At 40.0% G+C, this 27,109-nt stretch overlaps 1 protein-coding gene and 1 pseudogene across 2 annotated transcripts in view; one reads left to right on the plus strand and one right to left on the minus strand.

Annotated features, from left to right (window-relative positions):
- The window catches only part of UBE3A (ubiquitin protein ligase E3A), a 92,971-nt gene extending 85,572 nt beyond the window's left edge, over positions 1 to 7,399 (minus strand). Inside the window, exon 1 of one of the 2 annotated variants that reach the window (XM_012460370.3) lies at positions 7,363 to 7,399. The gene's annotated coding sequence lies outside the window, so the exon portion shown is untranslated. The remainder of the gene's footprint in view (positions 1 to 7,362) is intronic. The other variant, XM_064367818.1, reaches the window with a different exon arrangement.
- A 228-nt stretch (positions 7,400 to 7,627) lies between these two features.
- Positions 7,628 to 27,109, plus strand: part of LOC110569055 (farnesyl pyrophosphate synthase-like) — a 39,915-nt pseudogene continuing 20,433 nt past the window's right edge.

Below are 27,109 nucleotides of genomic sequence, written 5' to 3' on the forward strand. Positions count from 1 at the left end.
TTTCAATCACCAACACAGAACATAACTGCTCACTTCAGAAAACTAGGAAAGACAAATGTTACCAATTTAATCTTTGTGTGAAATAGGATTTATTAGTATACATGTCACATACAATAGGTGCACAGAAGACAAGAACTTAAAGTATTTAGCAAGGACAATATAAATATCCTTATTTGTAACACACTGTAAGGTTATCAATATTGGTGCATATAAACACAGAGGCAAAATAAATAGAATTCTTAGGAAAAATGCACTAAGACAATTAATAAGCTGGAAATAACCTATATTTCTCCTTATGACCCATTAGCTTTAAACAGAAAACACTGCTGTGCACTTCCTCCTTTCCTTTCTAAAGAACAGCATTATGGTTCACATCTGTTAAGAGACATGAAAGTATTGTTGGAAGTACTATAAGAAAACTTTCCTCTACTGTTACATGAAGTGCTAAAGGTATCATCTGAGAAGAAAATAAAGAACAAGAGTTTAACATGAGCTTTAGAGAGGGAACAAGAATGCGAGAAAGTGACAAAATGTGACATACGTCCACAGTGAATACATGGTGTTTTATTATTCTCAGTAATTGTATATTTAATTTGTAGGTGAAAGGATTCAGAATTTATTCTGCATCACAAAGATTATAAAAATACATGAGTTGGGGTGTTGGCTACAGTACACAAAGGCAACTCTAAGACTACCTATTAAGAGAAGCTTGAAATGGATAAGGCATCCCTTCTGATATGAGACAGAAGTCATTACATGAAAAGAACCTGTGTGGAAGTACAGCACTGGCAGCACCTTCATTCAGCCCACAGCTATGTAATCTTTGTGCAAGGGTGCTTGTCTCAAATACAAAAAGGAACATCTTGAATTGCTGAAAGTATATACAACGGGCACATATCCAGAACTAGAAAAGAGCTACCAAGTGCCTGCATACTACGAAGAGATGGGTCAAAAAATTCTTCTCATGTTCGGTTTCTATAACTAAAGTTTGTGCTTGACTAACCTCAATTGATCCTGAGGGGTATGGATGAACTCTGGAACACACTGAACTGTTAAGAGTCACAGCATTAGACTCCACACTGTCCAGCCAACAGTTCTGTTTAAGAAAAATGTTATCCTACTTGTATAAGTGTTCAGGACTCATTTAATGCCTCTATGCTCTTACTTGAAGCACAGATGCAGACCTTAATAAAAAAAGTCTTACATCAGACTCTCTTCTATAATCCACATGTGATTCCTCACACGAGATTCCTGTTCAGATTTCCTGAAAATGAACTACAGGAATATTCTTATCCAGTATGATTCTATGTTCCCTAAAAATCTCTTTTCCTTTCAGGTCAATCTTATGATTCACTTGCCATTGATCAGATTAACACAACAGCAAATTACAAAAGACATTTGACTGTTGATTAATAATACTGAATAATGTATCACAATTAAGATCTGTCCATGTCAAATGCAGTTAACATATTTAAAATAAATTCACACACTAAAAATTTCCCAAAATAATATTTCTAAAAAGATTCTTTTTTTTTTTTTTTTGAGATGGAATCTCGCTTTGTCACCAGCCAGGAGTGCAGTGGAGCGATCTCACCTCACTCCAATCTCCGCCTCCCGGGTTCAAGCAATTCCTTTGCCCCAGCCTCCCGAGAGCGATCTCAGCTCACTGCAATCTCCACCTCTCGGGTTCAAGCAATTCCTCTGCCCCAGCCTCCCGAGTATTTTAGTAGAGGCAGGGTTTCACCATGTTTTCCAGGATGGTCTGGATCTCCTGACCTCATGATCCACCCGCCTCGGCCTCCCAAAGTGTTGGGATTACAGGCGTGAGCCACCGAGCCTGGCCTCCAAAAATAACTATCACATTTGAAAAGCATACGCTTTTAAAACAGACAAAGCAACTATCACCTCCATTTGACAAAAGGAACAAAAGCTTCAAAAGCTAAATAACCTGCTCATAACCAGTAGGAAGCTAGTTAAAACAAGCCAAAAATCTTTGACACCAAAGGACAGTGTTCCTTCGGGCTGGGAAGCGAGGTAGCTCACGCCTGTAATCCCAGCACTTTGGGAGGCCAAGGCGGGCAGATCACAAGGTCAAGAGTTTGAGACCAGCCTGGCCAACACAGTGAAATCCCTTCTCTACTAAAAATACAAAATATTAGCTGGGCATGGTGGTGGGCACCTGTAATCCCAGCTACTCGGGAGGGCTGAGGCAGGAGAATCGCTTGAACCCAGGAGGCAAAGGTTGCAATGAGCTGAGATCCTACCACTGCACTCCAGCCCAGGTGATAGTGTGAGACTCTGTCTCAAAAAAATAAAAGACGGTCCTCCTTCCTCCATTTCAATGACTCTGACGCACTTAAAATTTTATAAATAATTTTAGGGATATCAGTCACAAGGCTTAGAATCAAATAGTAACAACTCATGTACAAAGACCAGTGTTTTTAAAAAATGCTCAGCTGGGCATGGTAGCTCACACCTGTAATCCTAGCCCTCTGGGAGGCCAAGGCTTGAGGCCAGGAGTTTGAGACCACCTTGAACACAGGAAGACCTGTCTCCACAAGAAATAAAAAAAATTTGCCAGGCATAGTGGTATATGCTAATCCCATCTACTCAGAAGGGTGAGATGGGAGGATCACTTAAGCCTGAGACTGCAATGAGTTACGACAGCACCACTACACTCCAACTTGGGTAACAGAGCAAGACCCTGTCTCTAAACAAATAAATAAAATCAAAATAAACAAATAAAAAGAAAATGCTAACTTCATTTCACTCTCAGGCCTAAAAATTAACAAGCTAACAAGCTTCTTTTTCAATTATTATCCATAATGGCATTTACTTGTTGTAGATAACTCAGATCAAAGCACCATAAGCAACATTTTTTAGAGCAAATGAAAACAAAAGTTGTCAAAGAAATTCTGCATTAGTAAGTAATTTCATTAAACACACACAAAAAAAGAACTTGGCAGGGTGTTGTGGCTCATGCCTGTAATCCCAACACTTTGGGAGGCTGAGGTAAAAGCCCAGGAGTTCAAGACCAGCCTGGGCAACACAGGGAGACCTCATCTCTATAAATTAAAAATGTTTAATATTATCTTTTTAAAAAGGACTTATTTACGTAGCATGTTTATCTCAAATATTTCATGTTTGGATTATGGAATATGTTTCTAAAAGAATTAACACTAATTATTTCTATTTAAGGTAATTTTACATCATTTCCTTTATTAGAGGAAATAACAGATCTGTGGATGGCATTTTGTGAAGACTGCCTTCTATTAATAGTGTACAAAACACTCATATATCTCCAAAAAGGTAGGTGAGTAATCACAAAGCAAGCATAACTATTCATCCCAAAAGGTAGGACAGAACATGTGACAATGTGTGCAGAGTCCTCAGCTAGAGACTTGGACTCTGGTTCTGATCCTCATACCTGGGTGACTTTAAGAAAATCATTTTAGGCTGGGCCCTGTGGCACATACCTGTAATCCCTGCACTCTGGGAGGCTGGGGCAGGTGGATCATGAGGTCACGAGTTCAACACCAGCCTGGCCAACAGGGTGAAACCCCGTCTCTACTAAAAATACAAAAATTAGCTGGGCGCAGTGGCGGGCACCTATAATTCCAACTACTCAGGAGTCTGAAGCAGGAGAATCGCCTGAACCCAGGAGGTGGAGGCTGCAGTGAGCTGAGATGGCACCACTGCACTTTAGCCTGGGTAACAGAGCAAGACTCTGTCTCAAAAAAAAAATCATTTTAAAGCTTTGAACTAAAATTTCCTCATATATAAAACGACTGGAGCAGCTGATCTCATGGACAATCCTACTCAGGTAACATATATCAATTCATTGCCAGAAGACAGAATAATAATCATGCCCCAAAAATTAGAGTATTTGCAGACAACTGCCAGAGCAAAAATTCTAAATTTTAGATACATACATACACACACAAAAACAAACAAATACTAACACTCTACATGCCAGATATGGGGGTGGTGGTCTGCAACCAAGACATGAAGTAATGCATGTGCCAGAGGGTTGTACTTTTAAAAAGGAGTAGAAGAGTAAGTCTTTAGAGTAGCAGCTGGTGGGTAGGAGGTATTTAGTCCATAGAACTGCTCTTAGATTGGAAGGGCATGGGAGAATGCAGTTCGATTATGTGATAGGGTTACACACACACACGTGACAAAAATCACTCAACTGTAAGCATTCAAAAAGACAGACATCTTTCTTCTCTTTGTGGCTCTTCTACCTAGCTCAGTTCATAGAAGCCACAGTAAGTACCTTATAAATGTTAGTTGATCATTTACTGATTTACCATTAACTAATTCATGCCTGCTCTAGTGCTGTGGTCTGAGTGTGTACCCTAAAATTCGTGCCGAAAGCCTAACCCTCCAGGTGATAGTATCAAGAGGTGGGGCCTTTGGGAGGCTTTGCCCTCATGAATGGAATTAATGCCTCTATAAAAGAGGCCCTAGAGAACCCCCTCTACATGAAGTTATGGTGAAAAGACAGCTAGCTGTCTATGAACAAAGGAGAGGGCCCTCACAAAGATGTCAAATTTGTTGGCACCTTGATCTTGAGCTTCTCAGCCCCCAGAACGTGAGAAATAAACTTCTGTTGTTTATAAGCCACCCTGTCTGTGGAATTCTGTAATAGCAGTAAGAACAGACTAAGACATCTGGTAACACATTCTCTGGTAAACACTAGGAATTCCTGGCCTTAAAGGGTGAGTTCATAGCTACTGAGAAAAGAAATAAACAATATAAAGGATAACATGCTGTAGTCCACTATATACAACGTGCTTCCAGACCATTCAGAAAAACCGATGAAAGATTTCTAAGGTAATACTTACTGAGTGCCTACGTGCTAGGTATTTTACATACTTTAAGCCTCACAACTCTGGGGTAGTTTCACCAACCCATTTTACAGATGACAAAACTGTGGCTTACCAAGATTAAAGGGCAGAATTAAAAGAAAGGTCTAATTTCAAAGATGTTACCACTATACATAACGTAATGTCTTGTTATTACATTTTCTCTTTACACTTGGCAGTGAGGGGAAAATTCAAAACCAGTCAAAACACTTTTGTCCTGAACCAACACGAAATGAGCACCTAAAACTTTACCCAGTAAAGTCTTTGGAAGTGAAAGATCACTTCTAAAAATCTGTCTTCATCCCGATCTAAAAATCAAAAAACTAATTTTCTTTCAGTAGCTGCATATGTACTTAATGTAATGTTTCTATATCTAGACCTATACAATTATAGGTCTAAACAAAATATGTGCAACATGATTGGAGAACATAACTAGCAGTCATTTAAGAAAACAGACATTTGGAAACATTTCAAGTGCATGGGATGAAAAATTTAGCTATGACCTACAGATCTGGATCATTCCACTAACAGTATATTATCACAGTTTACACAGTAAATTATCACAGTAAATTTTTTTGGAGGGGAGGAGGAGATTGAAATAGAAATGATCTAAAGTTTAAGAAATACAACTAAGTAAAAACAAAGACACTGTAGGTACCCATTAAATCCTGTTAAATGGACTGGACAAGTGGAATGAGAACATGTTTTCCCACACCTCTGGCTAGTACTTACCTTTCTTAGAAAGCTAGCTTTTCAGCCATGAAAAAAAGGGGCAGAATTTAGGACAGATAAAATATAAGTAGCTTATAAATCCTCTGAAAGGAAATCAACACACAGTATTTTGTATCTCTGTATAAAGTTAAGCTCCTCAGAGACAGGGGCAATGTCCAGAGGACGGTGGGCATACTACTTAGCAAACTAATGCAGGTTAATAAATACTAACACAATAAGACTGTCACAGTTTACATTCTAATTTTGTAAATAAAGGTGAGTTACTTCCTATTCTGCTCTTTTATTTCTCCTGTGTATATCACAAATACATTAAGATTGCGAATTATTTATTGAAACTATTTCCTTTTTTATTTTGTGGTCAAGCTTATCAGTGTTTCTTAAAGGGCTTCTGGTCATCCTTAGGGCTTATCAGTAGCATCATTAATATTGTATTCATTTCGCTAAAAATGTGATAAGTAGCTTAGATTTAAAAGCAGGATCTTATTTCAAAGCTATTTCCACTATACATACCAAGACAAAACTTTCTTATCTCTCTTAAATTCTAAATTTTACGTGATTTACCAAATTATCTCTTAAGTAAGAGTACTTGTTGGTCAGAAATCCGAGGCTAACATTTACCCCACTTGTCCAATTTATTCAACAAGACTGATTGGGTACCTTTGTGTCTCTGACATGTAACTTTCAACAGTTGTATTTCTCAAACTTTAGGTCGTCTCCCAAAACAATCTGTAATAATTTGCTGCTTCTCTCAATATTGCAAGCGGTGAAACGATCCAAAATTATGGGTCATATTCATATTCCTTTATGACCGGGGTTAACTATGCACTGTAAAATGCTACTAGTTTACATTTTCAACAGCACCCTAGCCCCGTAACAAATATAATCTCAAACAGATTTTGTACTGTTAATAATTTAGCAAACTCATAAGAAGTCATTCAAAAAATGTAGACGCTAGATTCTCTTTCAAGGATGCCAAGCTTCACCAGTGTATGTATTAAAATTATTTTTAAAATTTTACGGACTAAGGCATTTGGTACATTCAACTCTGCCTTTATCAACAAAAACCTTTACCACCAAGATAAGGAAAGCGTCCTTTTCATTTTCTACACTAAAAAGGGAAAGAAAAAGGCCAACTGCTTGCATGCAGGTCTGCATTTAACACAGCCGTCTCTGGCAAAGCCAGTAACTCACGTTCAACTTCAGAAATCCTGGTGGCCGGCAACACATGAGTAATCTGTGAACACAACCCTTGGGCTTGACATACCACTTCATCCGCCCTCCCTCCCCAGCAATCCACCCCCAAAGCCCCAACCCACCAAGCACACGGCTAAATATGTCTTCCCCAAGAGAGCCCAAAACCTCGACAACGCCGAGAAAGAGCTCTCCTTTGAGGGAAAAGGCCTGCCCTTCCCCGCCTGGGGCCCCGACTGGCTCGACGAGGCTGGCTCCGAGGAGGCCCAAATCTCGACGCCCCGCAAGTCCCGCCCCGCCCCGGGCCCGCTCGCGTCCCCTCCGGCGACAAAACCCTCCCGCCGGCGTTCAGCCACGACTGACAGTTACGGCTGCAGCAGCCGCGGCCACCAGGGGCCTACTCCTGGCACCAGCGCCTCTGGACCACGCGCCCCCAAACACTCGCCTCGGCGGCGGGGGGGGGCGGGGAACGGGGATGCCGACCTCGCCACCGCGGGCCCCGAAGGCCGGCAGGGCGACTGAGGACGGGGGGAAGGTAGCGCCGCCTGGCGCAGGCCGCGGCCACACTGACCTGTCGTCGTCCCCGCGCCTGGGCTGCGGCGGCCGCCTCACTGGTCGTCGTCGCCCTCGCCCGCCGCCTCCGCCCGCCACCGCCTCGTTCCCTTTCGCTGCCGCCACCGCCGGGGCTCATGCGGGACCCGCGCTTCCTTCTTCGGAAACCAAGGCCGGGAAAGGGGGCGCCGGAGCCGCCGAAATCCCGGCGTTCGTCGCCAGCCGCCGCTGCCTCTCCACACCGGGGGTCTGCGGGGCCCTCTTGGCAGGGGCTACAGGCCGCGAGCTATTCCAAGGAGGAGCCGAAGGAGGCGCCGCCGCCCGCAGCTGAGCGCGCCGGGTCGGCAGAGGTGAAGCGTAAGTAGGCGGCGGATGGCGGGCGCCCGGGCTGGCGGATGGCTACGCGGCGGCGGGGTGCGCGGGCGAGCGAAGGGTGATGTGTCGGGACCCGTCGAAGGGAAAAGGCCCTGTCGTCTCCTGTAGTCACCCCGAGCCCAGCGCCACCATCTTGGGAGAAACACGGATCTCGCGGCCGCGGCGCAAGACGGGAGGACTGGCTGGGCGGGCCGAGTATCCCGGCAGGCAGCGCGCGCCGCCCGGCCGGGCGAGGGCTCCAGGCCGGGACGCGGGGACGTGGGGCGGGGCCAAGACGCGCGGGAGGGCGCCGCGCTCCGCCCCTCCTTCCCTCGCCTGCTCCGCCCCCCTCCCGCTTGCCGTCGCCGCCGGCGCACGGGCCATCGGGAAGAGGAGGTGGCCCGCGGCCCCTCGGAGTCCCACCAGGTTCGGTCGCCATCTTGCTACTGGACAGAAAGGGTGAACCCTCTTTTGAGTTCCTGCTGTCCGTGACCCGAAAGAATAAACCTAGTGCATCCGGAAACCCCCGGGAGCCCCCCAGGAGGGTTGCAGAGCCCTTTGGTGTGCCCAGCCGAGGAACGCCTCAGACCGTTGGGAGACGCGTGGTTCCGAAAGTCAGCTGAAAACGCAGGAGTAGCCCCCAGCCCCGAGGCGGGGCAGGAGCCTGCCGTTACCAGCTTTCCGACCCCAGCCCCTCTCCACCCGGAGCTGCAGGAGCGCCCCGAGAGTGCAGGCCAGATTTTAGGGGACCAAGGTCATCTACTTAGGCCTCTTGCCAACACAGGATGTGTCACTAGTTTACCTGAGACGAAGGTAAAGTCCCGTCTCCTGCAGTTTGACGTTCAGTAGGTCGTCGGTTCAGAGAAGTGGCTCCCTGGTTGACCCCAGCTGGATAGAGGCTAATTTTGATCAATATGACAGCCGAACCTTGTTAAAGCCATTACAGTTAAACCCATTTAAAGTCATATTTATGGGCCTTTATGGTCACCATTTTATTTTAAAAGTTTTTTTTTTTGTTTTTTTTTTTTTTTTTTTTTTTTTACCAAATATATATATATAGCTTTACAACACTAGGTAGCAAAGCCGTAAGAGTATCCCTAACAATTCCTAGTGTTACGACTTGCAATTTTGCTAAGCCCTTGAAGGACTATATGAGTCCCCACGTCTAGTATTCAGATTTTTTAATATCGACAGTCATACATAGCAGTGTATCTTTTTAAAATTTTTATTTTTAAACTTAGACATGGAGCCTCACTATGTTAGGCCCAGGCTGGTCTCAAACTTCTGGCCTCAAGTGATTCTCCCACCTCGGCCTCCCAAAGTGCTGGGACTACAGGCATGAGACACAGCGCTAGGTCAGCAGTATATTTTTTAACTGTCAGTTTCAGAGCATCTTTTTTATATAGCCAGGTGCGTGTGTGTGTGTGTGTGTGTGTGTATATTCTGCCTCACAAATATATCCAACTATTGAAAAACTAACCAACAATAAGCTAGAAGAATTTATGTTATTCTAGGACAACTGATGATAAATGACAGCATTAAGCCATGTTCAATTTTAAGATGTTTTCACTCAGCTCTTTATTCAGTTTTCCTCTCATTACACATCCACATTTGGAAACTATTTGCTGTTACATATAATGGAAAGGACTAGTAAGAATCATAATCTTTCAGAAATTTATCTTTGCAAGTTTTCAAAATAGGCAACAAAGAATGTAAATCTTTAAGGACTTTATTGTTAGAATAATTAAAGCATACCATTAATACTGTATCTAGCATGTGGAGATACTTTTAGAATGTTCTACTTCCTTTTAAGTAGAAATTGTCAATAAATGAAATGTAATTTTGTATCAGCCTGGTGTATCAAAAGTGGCAGAAATTCCTGAGTTTCAAAAAGATTAAAGACCGAAAGGAAATAAGTCTGCTTTTAGCTAGATGTCAGAATGACTATCCATTGCTTTACTGAGATCAAGGAGGATCTTAATTCCTCCTACGAATCTGGAAAAATTACCTATATCCCTTTTAGTTCATTAATTTAAAATATGTATTCTTATGTGTGACATCAGTGTTAGACTTCTTTCAAGACCTCACTGTGCTTTTTGCTTTATCCATTTTCAAATTTAGAAATATTTGCTGATCAAAATTACCAGCATAAATATTTTCAGGAATCCTTAAGATACTAGTAGTGTTCCACTTCCCTATACATCAGTTTATATGAAAAAAAAATTTTCTGCCATATCAGACCCATGTTTTTTATTTTCAGTTGTGTTTTTCCCAGAAAAGCAACTTTGTATCTACTGAGTGAACAGTGATTTCTTCAGACCTTTCTAGTACACAGTTTGATTTTATAAACATCTGCATCAATGCCTTGAACAAACTTTGAGCAAATGTTTATCCAGAACTATTTATGTGTCATACATTGGACTACTCGAACTACTATTTATGTGCCAGACCTTGGGAAACAATAAAAGATGAACCATCTCTATTCTTGCCCTCAAGAACTTGCGGTTCAAAAGGCAGTCACACCTATAAGACTGGACACTTTTTCAGAGTAACCCAACACTTCATTGATCATGGGGGTACCTACTAATATGTATCTGCTAATACTAACAAACTTTTTTTTAAAGGAAACATTTTACCCTGAATTGCTGGTGAAGTTGTTTTTTGACAGAGCTGTTTTGTTACTGAAGATTTTTTATTGTGCCTGTCGTAACAGATGAATCAAAATGCGAAGACAACTCTTTTACTACTCAGCATGCCCAGGATCAGAAATAAGTCAAGAGCATGGAAGAGACAAAATTCAGATATAGTGGGATAGAAGTCACTGTTGCTATTTTTAGGCTGCATCAAAATGTTACACACTCAACTTTTGAAAGACACTAAGCTTTCAGTATATGAATAGCTCCCATTATTTAAGAAATACTGTTGAGCAAGCTTAGTTCCATGAAGAACACTGCCTGGCATATGATAAGTACTCAATAAATGTTAGTGCCTAGTAGTAGTAATATTAGTATTATATGTATCATTGTTTAGTATTGCACACATCAGGCATGAACTACTACATGCCCCACCCTTATGCCTACAGACCTGTCTAAATTTACATTCTTTGTGACCTCCAGCCTTAAGGCAGAAGCCATCCTTCTGTCCTTTCTACAGCTAATTGTTATTTCTTGAGGGAAGGGAAGTTGACTCAACACTCTTACAGCCTTTAGCATTACCTCTCCTGTTCATAAATTCTCCCTCTACTTTGTCCCTTCTATTTAGAAAAGCTGTCTATACTTGGATTGCTATTATCTTCCAAGTCCCTCTTTGACTACAGAAATGTAGCAACTCCCTCCATTTTACTATATATGTTGCTTTTATCAATTTCATTGTGGCGTAACAGCCAAATTGAAAGGTTGCTTCTCAGTTTTCATAGCATCTGACCTCTCTGCGACCTTCCACGCTGCCAACCACTGCCTCCTGGAAACTGCTCCCTTGGTTCTGTCACCTTACAGTCTCTGCTCTTCTGCCTTGTCTTAGGCCACTCTTTTTCAGGTCTCCTGTGCAGAATCCTCCCTTTCCATCCTTGGTTCTCTTTGCCTACCATGTTACAATCTTTGATAGAGCTGTTTACATATACTCTTCTATCACTTATTTCAGTCAGGGGTCAAGTCTGAATCTTGAACACAGACCTCAGTCAAAAGCATCGACACAGTATCTTTAACCTCTTATTGGAAACTTGTCTTGGGTATTCTGCAGGCACCTGAGGCTCAGCATGTTTAACATCAAGCCCCTAAGTTTGTTCTATTTTCCACCATTGACTGAGATGTGATAACAATGCAAAGGAGCAGGTTTGGGGAGAATAAGCAGGCTAGCTTTGGTAATGTTAAATTTGAGATACTTGTTTGCATTCTCCTCTTCATCCATAATAGAACATCTAGCCAGACACAGGCTTGCCTATAATAAATCCTAAGTGTGGCCGTATCTCTTGAGTTCTGGCCAGTAGAATGTGAGCAGAAATGATGTATGCAACTTCCAGATCATTTTCTGAAAGAAATTGGGTGCCACTTGCCCTTTCTTTTTGTCTTTTTCTGGTGAGTGTATCTATTAAATAGTTGGGTTAGTGAACTATGTTGGAAGATGCTGTGGTTTGAATGATGGCATACCCTTCGAAATTCATGTTTAAACTTAATCCCCATTGTGGTGATATTAACAGCTGATTGAATCATCAGGGCCCTGCCTCATGGATGGATTAGTACCCTTGTAAAAGGACTGAAGGGAACTAGCTTAGGCCTTCTTTTGTTCTTCCATCCCTTTAGCCACATGAGGACACAGCATTCACCCTCTCCAGAGGATATAGCAATAAGGTGCCACCTTGGAAACAGAAAGCAGCCCTCACCAGACACTGAACCTGCCAGGGGTCTTGATCTTGTACTTCCCAGTCTTTAGAACTGTGAAAAAGGATGTATCTGTTCTTTATAAATTTCCCAGTCTCAGGTATGTTGTTATAACAGCATAAACAGACTAAGACAGGGGGAAACATTCTAGGGATTGCAGAGCAACAAGGTAGGACCCTGAGGACCTCACTGGGAAGGCCCTGTGTACCAGGTCAACTCTGATGTAAGACAGCTACTGAATTCTTTGATCTGCCATGGTTATTCTAAATCTCTTTTACTGCAGCAGACTTTGTGTCTTAATATCCAAGCAAAGATATCAGGAGGCAGTTGGATGTGGAAGTCTAGAGTTAGAGGAGAATGAAACCAACTCATCATTCATTCTTTGACTTGATTGGTGAGTCTACCATCTATGAATAATGTTAGTAATCCTAGATTTCTTCCTTTCCCTCACCTGGCAATTAAGAGGCAAACTTGTATCTCTCTAAAAAATTGGCTTTTAGAATTGGTGTAGCCAAGTGGCTGAGAGCACAGGCTCCCAACTTACGGCAAGTGCAGAGATGCCAGGCAAAATTGTAAACTCCTTTCTGATTTAGTTTTCTCATCTATAAAATGGAGTTGTTGTGAGAATTAGGTGTTAATATACATAAAGCTCTTAGAATAATCCTGGGCACAGAGTACAAGCTCAACAAAGGCAGCTTCCCCCACCCACCCCGCCCTCCATGCAAATCCCAGGTCTGCCACTTTTACCAGATATGCAACCTTGAGTACTTCAATTAATATCTGTTTCCTCTTTAGGAAAGTGGGAAAAAATAATAGTACCATCCTCATAGGACTATTGTAGTCCTTCATTCATCCATTCAATGCATATTTATTGAATAGGTGCTATGTGCCAGCATTGTTCTTGGTGTTGAGAATACAGCAGTGAACAAAAACAGTCTACCCTCATGGAGTTTGTGATCCATGGAGAAGAAAACCAACACATATGTGTTATATCAGAATATGATATTTTAAGGGGAAATATAAAGCAAGGCAAAGGGAATAGGAGTTCCATCATGCAGAGTGTCCAGAGAAGGTCTTATTGAAAAGAATACTTTTAATCAGAGGCTTGACAGAAGTGAGCAATGAACTGTGGGAATGTAAAGGGAAGAACCTTCTAGAATTGTCTAGTCAACCTGCCGATAGTCATCTAGGAACAGCTAGCAAGGCACTGTGGCTAGAGAGAGAGGAGTTGAAGATGAGCTCAGAGAAGTCACAGTGGGTCACAGCCTGGAGGACTTTGTAGCTTTTCCTAAGAACTTAGGTATTCATTCTCAATGAGGGAGGAAGCCTCTGGAAGGGTTTCAGAGAGTTTTGACAAGATCTATAGAATAGCTTTAGCTACTGTGTGGAGAATGGACAAAGATAGTGCACGTGAAGTGTTTAGTACCTGACACATGGGAAGTGTTCAATAAATGGTAATAAGCACTACTATCATCATCATTATCATAACATCCATTTCCTCCTGTATATTTCCACTGCTACCACCTTAATTTAGACCATTAGTGTTTAGACCTGTAGACTGTAGGTTCCAGAAGGGTAAGGTAACATTACCTCATTCACTATTTTAACCCCAACACTCAGAGTGCTGGTTCATATTATACTATCCTGCCAAATGTCCTCATCACAGAATGTTTTCTTAAGAAACATGCATCATTACCTTCCTACCTTTCTTAACTATCAGAGGCTCACCATGGCCTTCTGAATATTGTCTAAACTCCAAAAACAGGGCCCACTGGATGTGGCACCTGCCTCCCTTCCAGCCCCATCTCCCAGTCCCCACATGAATGTATTGCTCAGGCAGTACTTACACTTGAGAGTCATTTGGAGCTCTTTTGCATACAGTTTATTCTACCTTTTAGACAATTTCAAGCTCCTCCTCAGAGAAGCCTCTCTGCTCTACTCAAGCAGGGTCACTACTCATGCCTCTGTGTCCCTTCTACACATTCGATGTATGAACTTACACTTCTGTCTCCCCTTAAGCTCCTTGGGAGAGGAGAACACCCTTGACTTCTTGTGTTCCCAGTATCTATCTCAATGGCTAAAACCCAGTTACGCCTCAAAAAAGTTTGAATGAGTGAATCACACTTTGTGAGTGTAAAAGTTAAGAACGGAGACCACCGTGTCTAACAGAGGACCCCTTTACTGAGCTAACATGTAATAAAGTATTATATCTTTGAATGTTCCATTTTTCAGCTATGGCAATAGAGATACAAAGTGCAGAGGTGCCTGCTTATGCAATTCAGTGGGAACAAAAAAATCAGGCAAATGAATTTAATGTAAGAAATCTTTACTTCTTGTCAATCCCAATAAATAAACAACAAAGTCTTTTAATTAGAACCTTAGTATATGAAGTATGAAATTAAGATACTGAACAAGATGATCTGTGAAGTCCTTCTAAAGCTATGACTTATTCAACCACCAATTTCACTAATTGCCTCTATAGCCAAGACTACACAGGAAGTTACTGGAGCAAAAACCTGGAAATGTATCAAATCATGCTTTGACCTTGGTCATCTCAATCTCTTTGTGCCTGCCTTAACCCAGCTGGAGAATAGGTGGAAAAGGGAAGCATTTCATTGAACACCAGCTGCTGCTGCTGCTGCTAATCTGAGCTGTTCTGAATAAAACAGTTCCACTCAAATCAATGAAGCAGCCCTTAGAAATTTTTCCTTCTGACATACACATCATTTGAGTTCTTTGAAATCATTCACACTACAGTCTATATCTCTAATACCATTTTAAACACATAACATACTGATTCTAACAGGGACACTAACAAAATGATTTTTAAATCTAAGGAAATGCATTGATTAAATTAAATCTTAGTATTAAAGATGATGCAGACATTCTACACTTACTGTTTTTCTTCAGAATCTCTCAACTGATAAAAACATCTGGCTAGGGAAGAATCGTGAATATCATTTGTAATTGATACACTATTTTGTTTTAGTACTGCTTGAGGCTCACATACAAGCACAAAATTCTGTTATCAAAATGATAAGTGTTACTATGTGGACTCTTTGGCATTGCTTCAAACAAAATTTTACACTTAAAGCTTGACTTTTTAAAATTGTTGATTTTACTTTTATTTGGTAACATTAAATTAGCATACTGCATATGGAAATACCAGGATTTTTAAAATAGCAATATAGATATCATTTATCACATAAAATTTATATTGCTTCTTTTTTTAAGTTACTGCTAAGCATAGTACTGATTACATCCATATTTCAGTACTTACCACAAAGTTCCTGAAAGGACAGTATATTTCTGTAAGTTAAATTTATACACTCATTAGGTGCCAGTTGTTTAAATAAATCTCAGTAATTCATACAACAGTCTTGGCTATTATACACTTTATGGATTAGAAAATTGAGATTAGAATAAGTGAGCAACTTGCCCATGGTCTTACAGCTAAACACTAGTAGTGCTAGGATTTAAACCCATGGGTGTGTGTGTATGCTCTTACTGTAGCATGTTGCTTTCTTGGAAAACAAAAATAAATTTCAAAAATATATTTCATTGAAATGTTTCCTCAGTCATTCAATAATTCCTTTTTTCATTGCTTCGTGGAAATCTTGTAATATTCTCAAATTGTTACCCCAGCAGGAAACTTTTTTATACCGTTCTGTTCAAGATTGGGCATCTGGGAGTCCCAGCCATCTTCATCTGCCATCACTCCTTTCCAGCACTCTGTCCTAGTTATGTGATATTGAGCCAGCTACTTAATTTCTTTCAATCTTGATTTCTTCATTTGTAAAGGGAATGATATTGTGATGAGAAAAGAGACAACGTGTTGCTAAGGACTTATTTTGCGCCTTAAGGACTTATTAATAATTAAGCTCAATAAATGATGAATGAATGGACAAAATCATCTTAGTTTGCGTTTCCCCCAGAAACAGGTCTTGAGACAATGATTTGAATGCAAGTAATTTATTTGGGAAATGATCCCAAGAAACACTGGTAAGGAAGTAAGTGAGCTAGAGAAGGGAGGAAACCAAAAAGGGTGTATTATCAATCAAGTGTCTACTTTGGACAACTAGAATTTACTCGTGTTGAAGTGTAGCACACACACATCACAGTTATCCTGTGAGTGTATACTGTTGTTATCCTCATCTGGTTGACTTGCTGTGGTTGGGACACAGCAGCTCCAGCTGGTCAGAGAGTGCCCTAAGCAAGAAATGCATGTGTTGGCAATTGAAACTAGGACTGGCGTACAATACAGTAGTAAGATCCAGGGCACCAATAGCGTTTGCCACACAAACAAATGAACAAATAAACCGAGCTTGGCGAGTTGATTACAATTCAGATCTGGCCCTCATGATTGCAGGCTTAGAAACCTATTTCAGCCAGCCCACCAACAAAACTCACTTTAACCTAACTCAAAAGATGGAATTATAAAATAAGAATGCCAGTGTATTGATTTAAATTGAAAAGCTACCCGTCACAGGGACTGGAATGATGGAAAGGACTGGGATGCATGTGACCAGAGCATTCTTTCCCCGTAAGAAGACACACAGGGTCCCCACATAGGAGAAGGTTTTTAGGAAACGTGAAATCTAGACAAAGGGAATTAACAGGAATTGAAGGAATTGGAAGGTTGATAACTAACACATTCAACTTCCATGAAGTATCATTGACAGAGGAATGAGTGTATTTGAAGCTTTTGGGCAAATATCCCCTTGGAAGTTATAGCCAGCATTTCCTAGTCTGAGTCTATACCATGTTTTCATTGATGACTAGCCCTTTTCTTTAGAAATGTCAGGTTTCCATTATATCTTGCAGGCCTGGAAGCCATTTCTCTTTTTTTTAAAGTGACTTATATCAAACTCTGCTTTGGTCCGTATATGAATAAGCCAAAAGGTTAACACTCAAAGGCAATCATATTTTCCTTTTTCTTCAATGTTTCTCACTATGGATGCCAAGTGTTAACAGTATTGTATTTTATTACATGAATGAATGTACTCTCCTCACATCAAGAAGTCCTTTTGTCTGAACTTCAGGCCTTTCAGACCTATGAAACCTACTATCTAGCTCTCAGTAGCTTTTCTCCCTATTTCTCTTTTTTTTCAATTTATTTTATACATATATACTTAAGTAGAGATTAGATATCACTATGTTACCCAGACTGGTCTTGAACTCCTGGGCTCAAGCAATCCTCCCACTCAGCCTCCCAAAGTGCTAAGATTACAGGCATGAGCCCCCAATCCAGTCTCCCAATCTCTCTTTTATGTCAAATACTTCTCATATGAAACATGCCATAGTTGTTTGTATGTCTTCATTTATTGGTCTTTTTTTTTTTGAGACAGAGTTTCGCTCTTGTTACTCAGGCTGGAGTGCAATGGCTCACCGCAACCTCCGCCTCCTGGGTTCAGGCAATTCTCCTGCCTCAGCCTCCTGAGTAGCTGGGATTACAGGCATGCGCCACCATGCCCAGCTAATTTTTTGTATTAGTAGAGACGGGGTTTCACCATGTTGACCAGGATGGTCTCTATCTCTTGACCTCGTGATCCACCCGCCTCGGCCTCCCAAAGTGCTGGGATTACAGGCTTGAGCCACCGTGCCCGGCCCTCTTGGTCATTTTTTTAAACCTAAAGAAAAGTTTAAAGACTAGTATAATTAATACCCATCTTTTCTTTGCCTAGATGTTCCAGTAGTTTATATCTGGCTATATTTGTTCTATCTATCCATTTATCTGTTATCTCCAGCTATGGACCCATTTATCATAAGTTACAGACTTTGTAATGCTTTATCCGTAAATATTTCAGCATGTTTTCCATAAGAACCAGGGCATTCCTCTATATAACCATAAACCACATATAATTTAATCTTGTTCTGGGTTAGCAGTAACAACGTCTTCCTTAGCAGGCCAGTTTTATGATATAGTTCTGGGAAATGTCCTCAGAAACACAAACTAGAGCCTAGACTGTCTTTTCATCCCTTCTGATTAAACTGTGATATTACCAATTTTTTTCTTAATAAACCTTTTCTTGCTGTAGAGGGAAAGGGTTAACTTAGCAGTCCTGGGTTATTCAAACCCTGCAGGTTCCAAAAAAAGGCCTTCTTTCAGGATTGGTCCTTGGCTAGCCCTTGACTAGCCCTTGACTACCTCTGAGACCCTGAAATGTTCTTCCTGATAAGAGTGTTTTATATACCTGAAGCTGTGGGCCATGCTAAATCAGTTTGACCAGATAAGTTCCTCCTAACAAAGTGATTTATGGTAAATGCCCATTTTTGGCTCAGGAGCTGGCAGGGAGAGGAGAGGTTTGTGGTGGCAGTAGTATAAGTCACACAGGTACTATATGCCTGTGTGACTGACCACTAACACCTGTGAAAACCCTGGACACCAAGCTGTGGGTTATCTTCAAATAATGGCAAAACTTATGAAGTATTGCCAACCAGGAAGCTACTTCATATGTGTTACACATTATTGCAGAGAGAATTAAGTGTATTTCCACGTGACTCCAGTGGAGAGGACATCTGGAAGCTTGGACCTAGTTTCTCCTGGATTTCATCCCATGCACCTTTTCCCTTTGCTGATTTTAATCTGTATCCATTTTCTGTAAAAACTATAACCAAGAGCATAACAGCTTTTCTGAGTCCTATGAGTCCTTCTGGCAAATACTTGAGCATAAGGGTCACCTAGGATCATCTGACATGCCTGCCTAGACTAGTTACTATGGATTCTGTTGTCTCCAACCAAGAAGTATTACTGATGCAGAATTGATGCCAAAAGACCCTTAAAGAAATAAAAATATGGGAGTAGTGTCTGAAATGGATTTGAAAACAGTAAGTATCTAAGTAGTGCTGACAGTGGGACAGTGGTCCATGGCACACAGTGACCAAATAGTCACTTAAATGATCTTATATAGTCAACTGGACTAACGTGGCTTTTGAAGGGAAGGCTTTGATTGAAGAGACTGCAGTTCAAGTCATTACGAAGGCCATTTACTGTCTAACTTAGGAGGCGAAATCTTGCACAAAAGAGCTAGGGTAGCAATCTGAATAGTTTGGCCTACAGGGATCTTTGACAGAGGGGAATTGGTCATAATGTCCCAAGGACTGAAATAGGTAAGCAGTTTACTATGTCCTTTTAGATGAGTACAGCTCTAGTTCTGAGTAAACCAAAGCTTGACTTAAGCCACCTCAGTGGAGAGTCACAGCCCCTTGCCAAGTCCCAGACCTTAATCAGTTCATAGATAAAGAGTCGTGTGAATGAAGGAGCAATAACCCAACAAGTTCGCGCTGTATATTTTCTTTCTAGCCCTTCTGAAGAAGCCATGTGATCATTTAGCAGCATAACTGTTCACCAAGGGCAAGGAAATAGCCAGACCTTTCAGGGAGCTAACATGTAATAGTTCCTGGCAACCAGAGAAATACTCTGGTTCTTCAAGCATGATGAGGGCTTGTGAGCATTAGTTGACATCATTTCTCCATGGGTCCAGTAAGTCCATGAGCCATCCTGTGATTAATTCTCTGGATCCCGAATGTGAGTTGTAATAGACATACTTGTTATCTGACAAGATCCTCAGTTCTTCCACTGACCCATGGAATGAGGGGCTCTCATGATATAAAGCTGTGAACCTACTCCTCTATTTGAAAAGATAATCCAAAAGCAATACCATGCCTCAAGGGGAATCTTAGTAATTACTGCCACCACCAAAAATTGGAAAGATATAGGGGTGCTGATTTCTACCACCTCTCCCACTTAACTTGTTTGTTCGGCTTGTGCAAAAATCAGATGGATATTGGAGAATGACAGTGGGGATTATCATACATCTAATCAGGTGGCGATTTCAGTGGTAGCTGCTGTTCTTTTCTTTTGTTGAATGCTATCAATCCACAGACTGAAGACTGGTGAAACTTAGGTAGAGTAAAAGAAAACCTCACTGAAGCACACCACAGTCAGACTGCTGAAAACCAAAGATAATGAGATGGCCCTAAATATAGTCAGAGAAATGAGACACATAACCTTTAAAGGATCAACAATAAAACTTACAGCTGACTTTTTATCAGAAATTATAGGTGCCAGGACAAAATAGAATAGCATCTCTGAAAGCTGAGAGAGAAAAAGCAGCCAACCTAAAATTTTATACTCAGAGAAAATAGTCTTCATAAATAAATGGAAAATAAAAATGTTTTCGACCAAAAAAATTGAAAATAGTCATGGCCAGCAGATTTTTTCTACAAGAAATTTTAAAATAGACTCTTCAGGCTGAAAGTAAGTTATCCTGGATGAAGGCATAAAACTGCAAGAAAGAGTAATAAAGAGCACTGGATTGGGTAAATATATCTGAAAAATATAAACAAATAATAACTGTTAAAATAATTATGATGCATTGTGAAATGCTTAATATACAGATGTAAAAATATTTGCCAGCAATAGCACAAAGACTGAGGACAGTGAGTTGATTCAATATATTGTAAAGTTCTTGCACCCTCAGGAGGTGGTAAAAACAACTACCTTAAGGTAGACTGTAATACGTGAAGAATTTATATTGAATCTCTAGTTAACTATTAAAATATTCAAGAATAGCTAATAGAGGAGAATAATAGAATTGCAAAAAAATTGATTATTCAAAAGAAGACAGAAGAGAAAAATGAGATAAAAATAGATGGAGTTAATAGAAAATAAATAGCAAGACCGCAGATATAAATCCATCTCTTTTATTAGTTACATTGTATATGTATAACTAAACATTTCACTTAAAGACAGATTGTCACACTGGATACAAAAACAAGACTCAAGTATGTGCTATTGATAAGAAAGGCAGTTTAAATATAAGAATACAGTGAAATGAAGGGTAAAAGGATAGAAGAAGTAATAACATGCAAACAATAGCTATAAGAAAGTTGATTATTAATATATATCAGGCTAATAGACTCTAAGGCAAGAAAAATCACTAGAAGAACACAAGAACATTTTGTAATAATAAAAGTAGCAATTAAACAGAGAAAAATCATAAAATATTCTGTATGTAACATTTCACCTATATGCACCTAATAGCTTCAAAATATATATTTTGAAATGTAACAGAAGTAGAAGAGGAAACATCTAAAATCATATAATAATAATTGGAGATTTTCACACACACTTCTCAGTATTAGAACAGCAGTCAAAGAATCAACAGGGATATAAAATATTTGAACAGCATGAGTCATTAAATTAATCAAATTGACTATGTAAAATACCACAGTTAACAGTTGCAGATCGGATTTTCTTTTTATATGCACAGGGAACATACCAAAGTATACCGTATACTGGCCCCTAATTTAAGTCCTAAAAGTCCTAAAATGTTTTCAAATGATTGATAACATTTAGGCTGTGTTCTTTGACCACAGTGAATTTAAACTGAAAATCAAGAACAGAAAGATAACTAGACAAATCTCCGATAGGTTAGCAATTAAGCAGCACACTTCTAGATAACCCATTGGTAAAAGGATAAGTTACAGCAAATCTTAGAAAATAGTTTGAATCAAATGATAATACCGTATATCATATTAAAGCCAGTTAAATGCAGCTAAAGAAGTGCTTAGAGGAAAACTAATGGTTTTAAATAGAATGAAATTTGAAAATCAATGATCTAAACCAGGGATCAGCACATTTTTCCCTGTAAAGCAGGGGTCCCCAACCCTTGTCTTGGCCTGTTAGAAATGGCCACACAGCAGGAGGTGAGGGGCAGGCGAAGCTTCATCTGTATTTACAGCTACTCCCTGTCACTCACATCACTGCCTGCGTTCCGCCTCCCATCAAATCAGTGGCACCATTAGATTCTCATAGGAGCACAAACCCTATTGTGAACTGCACGTGCAAGGGATCTAGGTTGCACGCTCCTTACGAGAATCTAATGCCTGATGATCTGTCACTACCTCACATCATCCCCAGATGGGACCGTCTAGTTGCAGAAAAATAAGCTCAGAAAAATAGGCTATCTACATGATGGTGAGTTGTATAATTATTTCATTTTATGTTACAATGTAATAATCACAAAGTGCACAGTAAGTGTAAAGCACTTGGATCATCCTGAAACCATTTCTCACCCCGGTACGTGGAAAAATTGTCTTCTGTGAAGCCAGTCCCTGGTGTCAAAAGGTTTGGGGACTGCTGCTGTAAAGGGCCAGAGAGTAAATGTTTTAGGCTTTCTGGGTTATGTGGTCTCTGTCCCAGCTACTGAAGGCTGCCATTGTAGAGTGAAGGCATATGTAGATATGAACAGGTAGGTGACCCGTGAGCTATGGTTTGGGTGATGCTTAATTCAGGGACTGTGAAGAATGGACATGGTCTTTAGATCTGTTTTTTTTTTGTTGTTTGCTTTTTTAAAGCAGTTTATTTGATCAACCTAACAGACTTGGGTGAAAAATGAAGTCACACCATAGCATATGCAAGGAAATTACGGAAAACTTCCATCTCTCTGTGACAGTACATCCTTCAACTTTGTGTTTACCTCCTCAGAGAAGCCTTTCCTGGCCTCTACATATCAAAATAGTATTGCCCCATGTGCTTTTGCTTCTATTGGTTTCCCCAGTACATTTTTTCTAGTACTCACCACTACCTTAAATTATATCAGTAATTTAAAAAAATGTTTAATAGAGATAGGGTCTCACTGTGTTGCCCAGGCTGGTCTCAAATTCCTGGGCTCAAGCAGTCCTCTCACTTCAGCCTCCTGGGTAGCTGGCACAGGCCACCTTTCCATCTCACATACTGAACTGAAAGTTCTATGAAAACATACACTTTATCTTGCCTGCTACTGTATATTTAGCACCCAGAACACTGCCTGGCATAAAGTAGGTGTTCATAATTATTTATTGAATATGTAAATAAATTATAGGAAAGAGGACTATAAGGCAGAAAGCCTCAAGTCCCAGAAGTGACACTAAATGTTGTGCATGAAGAGCTACTCATAGTCACATTCAATTGATCCCTGGGAAACATATGGCAACAGAGGTGAGGCATGATAAGCAAGGCCTAGAAGATCTTTGATTGCTGACATCAAACCTGTGCTGTCCTTTACTTAAGAAAAGGAGGACTCATTCATGCTCATCAGAAATGGCATTACAAAAAGAAAAACAGAAAAGTAAGACCCCCATTGCTTTCCCAGGCAATAAGACATTCACGGAGAACTGTGGATAAGGCACAAACACAGCTTCTCCAGCTGCCTTGTTGGAATAAACAGGTCAGATCACTGGTGAGGAAGGGCCTGTGTGGAGTGGTGGATGACCTTGACTTAATCCTCTCTTCTCCCTAGAGGAAACATTCATGAAAATAATTTCCCTACATTTCTTTATACTTTTGCCATCTAAGTTTGAATTCCTAAACACTGTAGTTTAGTTTTCCTTGTTTTCTGAACATTATGTAAAAGGAGTCATATAGCATGTACTCTTCTGTGTCCACCTTTTCATTCAAAATTATATTTTTGAGATGTATCCATGTTGTAGCATGGAGCTACAGTGAGTTTATTTTCACTGCTATATAATGCTAATACATTATACTGTATGAATTCATTCTACTGCTGATGGGCATTTCAGTTTTCTCCTATTTTTGGATATAATGAATAATGCTGCTAGAAAACTTCTTGAAATGAATGTAAGCTACTGCTTTCTGAAGCATGAACAAAAGACTCTTCTGCCACAGAGACAGTTTCCTAGGTACTCTAAGCTTCCTTATTACAGTTCAGTTTTATAACCTTTGATAATTGTTTGGCTATATTCTTTCACTAGACAGTATGATTCATCAACATAAAATAATCCACACTTTCTAACTTAATCCATTTTGTGTTGCTATAAATACCTGAGGCTGGGTAATTTATAGAGAAAAGAAGTTTATTTAACTCATGGTTCTGCAGGCTGTATAGGAACCAAGGAACTGACATCTGCTCAGCTTCTGGTGAGGGCTTTTGTGCTGTGTGAAACATGATAAAGAAGGTCAGAGGGGAAGTGGGCATGTGTGAAGAGGGAACTTCCTTATTTTTCTGTCAATACATGTTTGCTAAGAGGGCATGTGATGAGGACTAGTGGGATTTAAGATTTTTTTAAAATTTAAGATCATTGAAGTCATTTGGCCCCTTGCAAGAAGTGCGCTAGACTCATCCCTGTTTATTTCTATTAATGGGGCCTAGGCATCGCACAAATCAATGATATCAATAATACATTAAGGTCTTGTTTAAGTCATACAGTTTAAGTCTAGTCCTACTTTAGCAGCTCTCCAACTCCCTTAATAAGGCTCCTAAGGAGCAAAAATAACAGTAAGGACTAATGACAATTGTGAATTGTTACTATCTATATGACGCTCCCGGATAGTTAGTTTGTTAACATTCAGTTTTCCTGGCTTCACTTACAGATTCTGGATTAATAGGCCTGAAGTCGAGACCAGGAAATTGCATTTTTAATAGGCACCCAAAGGAGACTTCAATGCAGATGTTCTTTTGACCACACTGTGGCAGAGCGATCAACAAACAATGGCAGGAAGGAGAAACAAGGGTCACAACTACAGTAGCGGAAAGAAAGACTGACGAGAAAACCAGTTGTGCTTCTTGCTAGGGACAGGGATAAAGCTCTGACTGTGGGCAGTGGTTGTAGTTTACAGCCTTCAGGGCCCTCCTCTCTGGGCATGCTCACCTCCCACTCTAGGGTTCAGGCAAGCTGCGGATCTTACCTTCCACATAGCCCAGCAGACTCTCCAAAGCTTCAAAGGTTCACTCACTTACACAGCAATAAATCACTTGAGGGGGCTGTTTCAAAACTGAAAGTAACATGCTGGATTTTAGATTCTGTCCGACGCAAAAATGTTAAGAGGACAAAGAAGTTAAATTAGGCCAATAAATATACCAGGTGAGATAAGGTGCAAAATTAGTAATATTAAGCAAGAGCAATAAAAATACTGAAAAGAACTAAGCAGAATATTAGGTATCAAAAATAATACTTAAAGAATACTGTCATTGGATGAGTAGCAGACGGGATGTGTCAAAGGATTGAATTAATGAGTTAGAAGACAAATTGAAAAAAATCTCTGCGAAGGAAAAAACAGAAAAATATTGTATACAAAACTAAAAAGATATGGAGTGGAATAGAGGTGGTAATACTTAGATAATAGTTGTCTCAGAAAGGAAATATAAATGGAGATAAAGAAGTATTTGAAGAAACAAGGGAGAAAAGTTTTCCCGGATTAAAGATGAAAGACTTCTGTTTCAAAGAACTCATAGTGTCCAAGAGGAGAGAGAAGGAAAAACACAACCAGACACTTTATAGTAAGACTTAATGTCAAAGGCAAAGAGAAATTTGAAGGCTTCAGAGACAAAACCAATCACAAGCCCGAGAATCACACTGTTATCAGATCTCTTTCTGTATCAGCTTGATGCAGAAGATGACAAAGTAGGATTTGCAACACATTGATAACTTAGTATTAGAATTTTATATCCAGACAAATTATCATTCAAATTCAGAGATATGATAAGATATTCTCAGGCATAGAAGGCCTCAAGAGGTTTGCCACACAGAGATCTGACTTGGGAACATTTAGGGCTGAAATGTTTATGTAAGTGGAGAGAAAAAAAATCCAGAGACACTGCAGGACATAGATGAAGGAATTGGGTTTTCATTCTTTGGTAAAATTTATTGTTTTCTCTAAAACATAAGATTAAAGAAAAAGAGAAAAATATATTTATAATAACTCTGAATTTTAAACCAACATAAAGAATGAGGAATCAGAGTTATTTGAAAGTGTATTAAGATTCTTCTTTGGGAGTGAGATGTAGATGTCAATATCCCCACTTCCAAAAAAAAAAGCAAGACCAATAATAAACTAAGATTGTGAAAGTGGGTTTTGAGATGTTTTTGAGATTCCCCAGAAGCACACTGTAAGATGAGAATATTTGTATAAATGTTTCACTAAAGAAATGGTTCCAGGGGAAACTGGCAATGGAGTGGGAAAAACCGAACATGGGCAGGAATGAAGCAAAGCAAGGCACAGTCTCCTGAACCTGCAGTGGTGGCTCCCGGGTGACCTGGAAGAGCAACTCTGGAGTTGATATTAAGTTTTTCCTTCTCTCTCCTCTTAGTCAATGTATGGCTTTCATATTCTCACCCCCATCATTTACTGATGAAGGCTCTCTGAGGGTCTGGGGGACAAAGTGGGTACTAGGGGACCGAGACAATCATTTTAAACAGTGGCAAGTATTCCCACTGGAAATAAGAAACACACTGACAGTGGCAGCTGAGCAAAAATGGCTGAAAAGGATCCACGAGAATCTGGGCAGATCTATTATCCACTATCCAGTCCAGATAATCAGTAGTGTCAATATATGTAAATGAAGGAAACCTACAGTCAAAAATATATGAACATGCAAAAGTTGAACTGTAAGGATGGAAAACAATATGTCAACCACCAACCTTTTCTCATTATGTAGTGATCCCTTCCAACCCTATTAGTGCTTATGGTCTTAAGTCCTGTTCTTTCTCATATTATAGATAGAAAAGGTTATTCAACATACCAAGCTGATATCTCTGTTTTAAACATGTATGTACTTGACAAGATAGCTTCTAAATATTTTAAACTGGTGATTCAATAATACAGAATAACAAGTTAACTGGGTGTGGTGGCTCACGCCTGTAATCCCAGCACTTTGGGAGGCTGAGGCAGGTGGATCACAAGGTCAGGAGTTGGAGACCAGCCTGGCCAATATGGTGAAACATCATCTCTAATAATAAAAAAAAAATTAAACAGAATAACAAGTTGAACAGTTAAGTTGAAAGAAAAATTTCAAAAGCATAATACATATAAAACGATAAAAGAACAGATACAATGTGTTTATAGCTGGGGCTTCTCCTGGTACTCAGGGTATTAAAATCTGTTGTAAAGAGGTAAAATGTCTAGCTCCCAAATGATTGGATTTTAAATTTATTTTTTCATAATATGAAATTATTTTCAATGTTGAAGACCAGGGAAGTTGTTCATAATATACTGAAAGCTTTAAAAACAGCTGATAAAAATCACAAAACTCA

This window comes from Aotus nancymaae, unplaced genomic scaffold (genome assembly GCF_030222135.1).
Source record: "Aotus nancymaae isolate 86718 unplaced genomic scaffold, 86718_ANA_hifiasm-v0.15.2.pri h1tg000075l, whole genome shotgun sequence".
NCBI lineage: Eukaryota > Metazoa > Chordata > Mammalia > Primates > Aotidae > Aotus > Aotus nancymaae.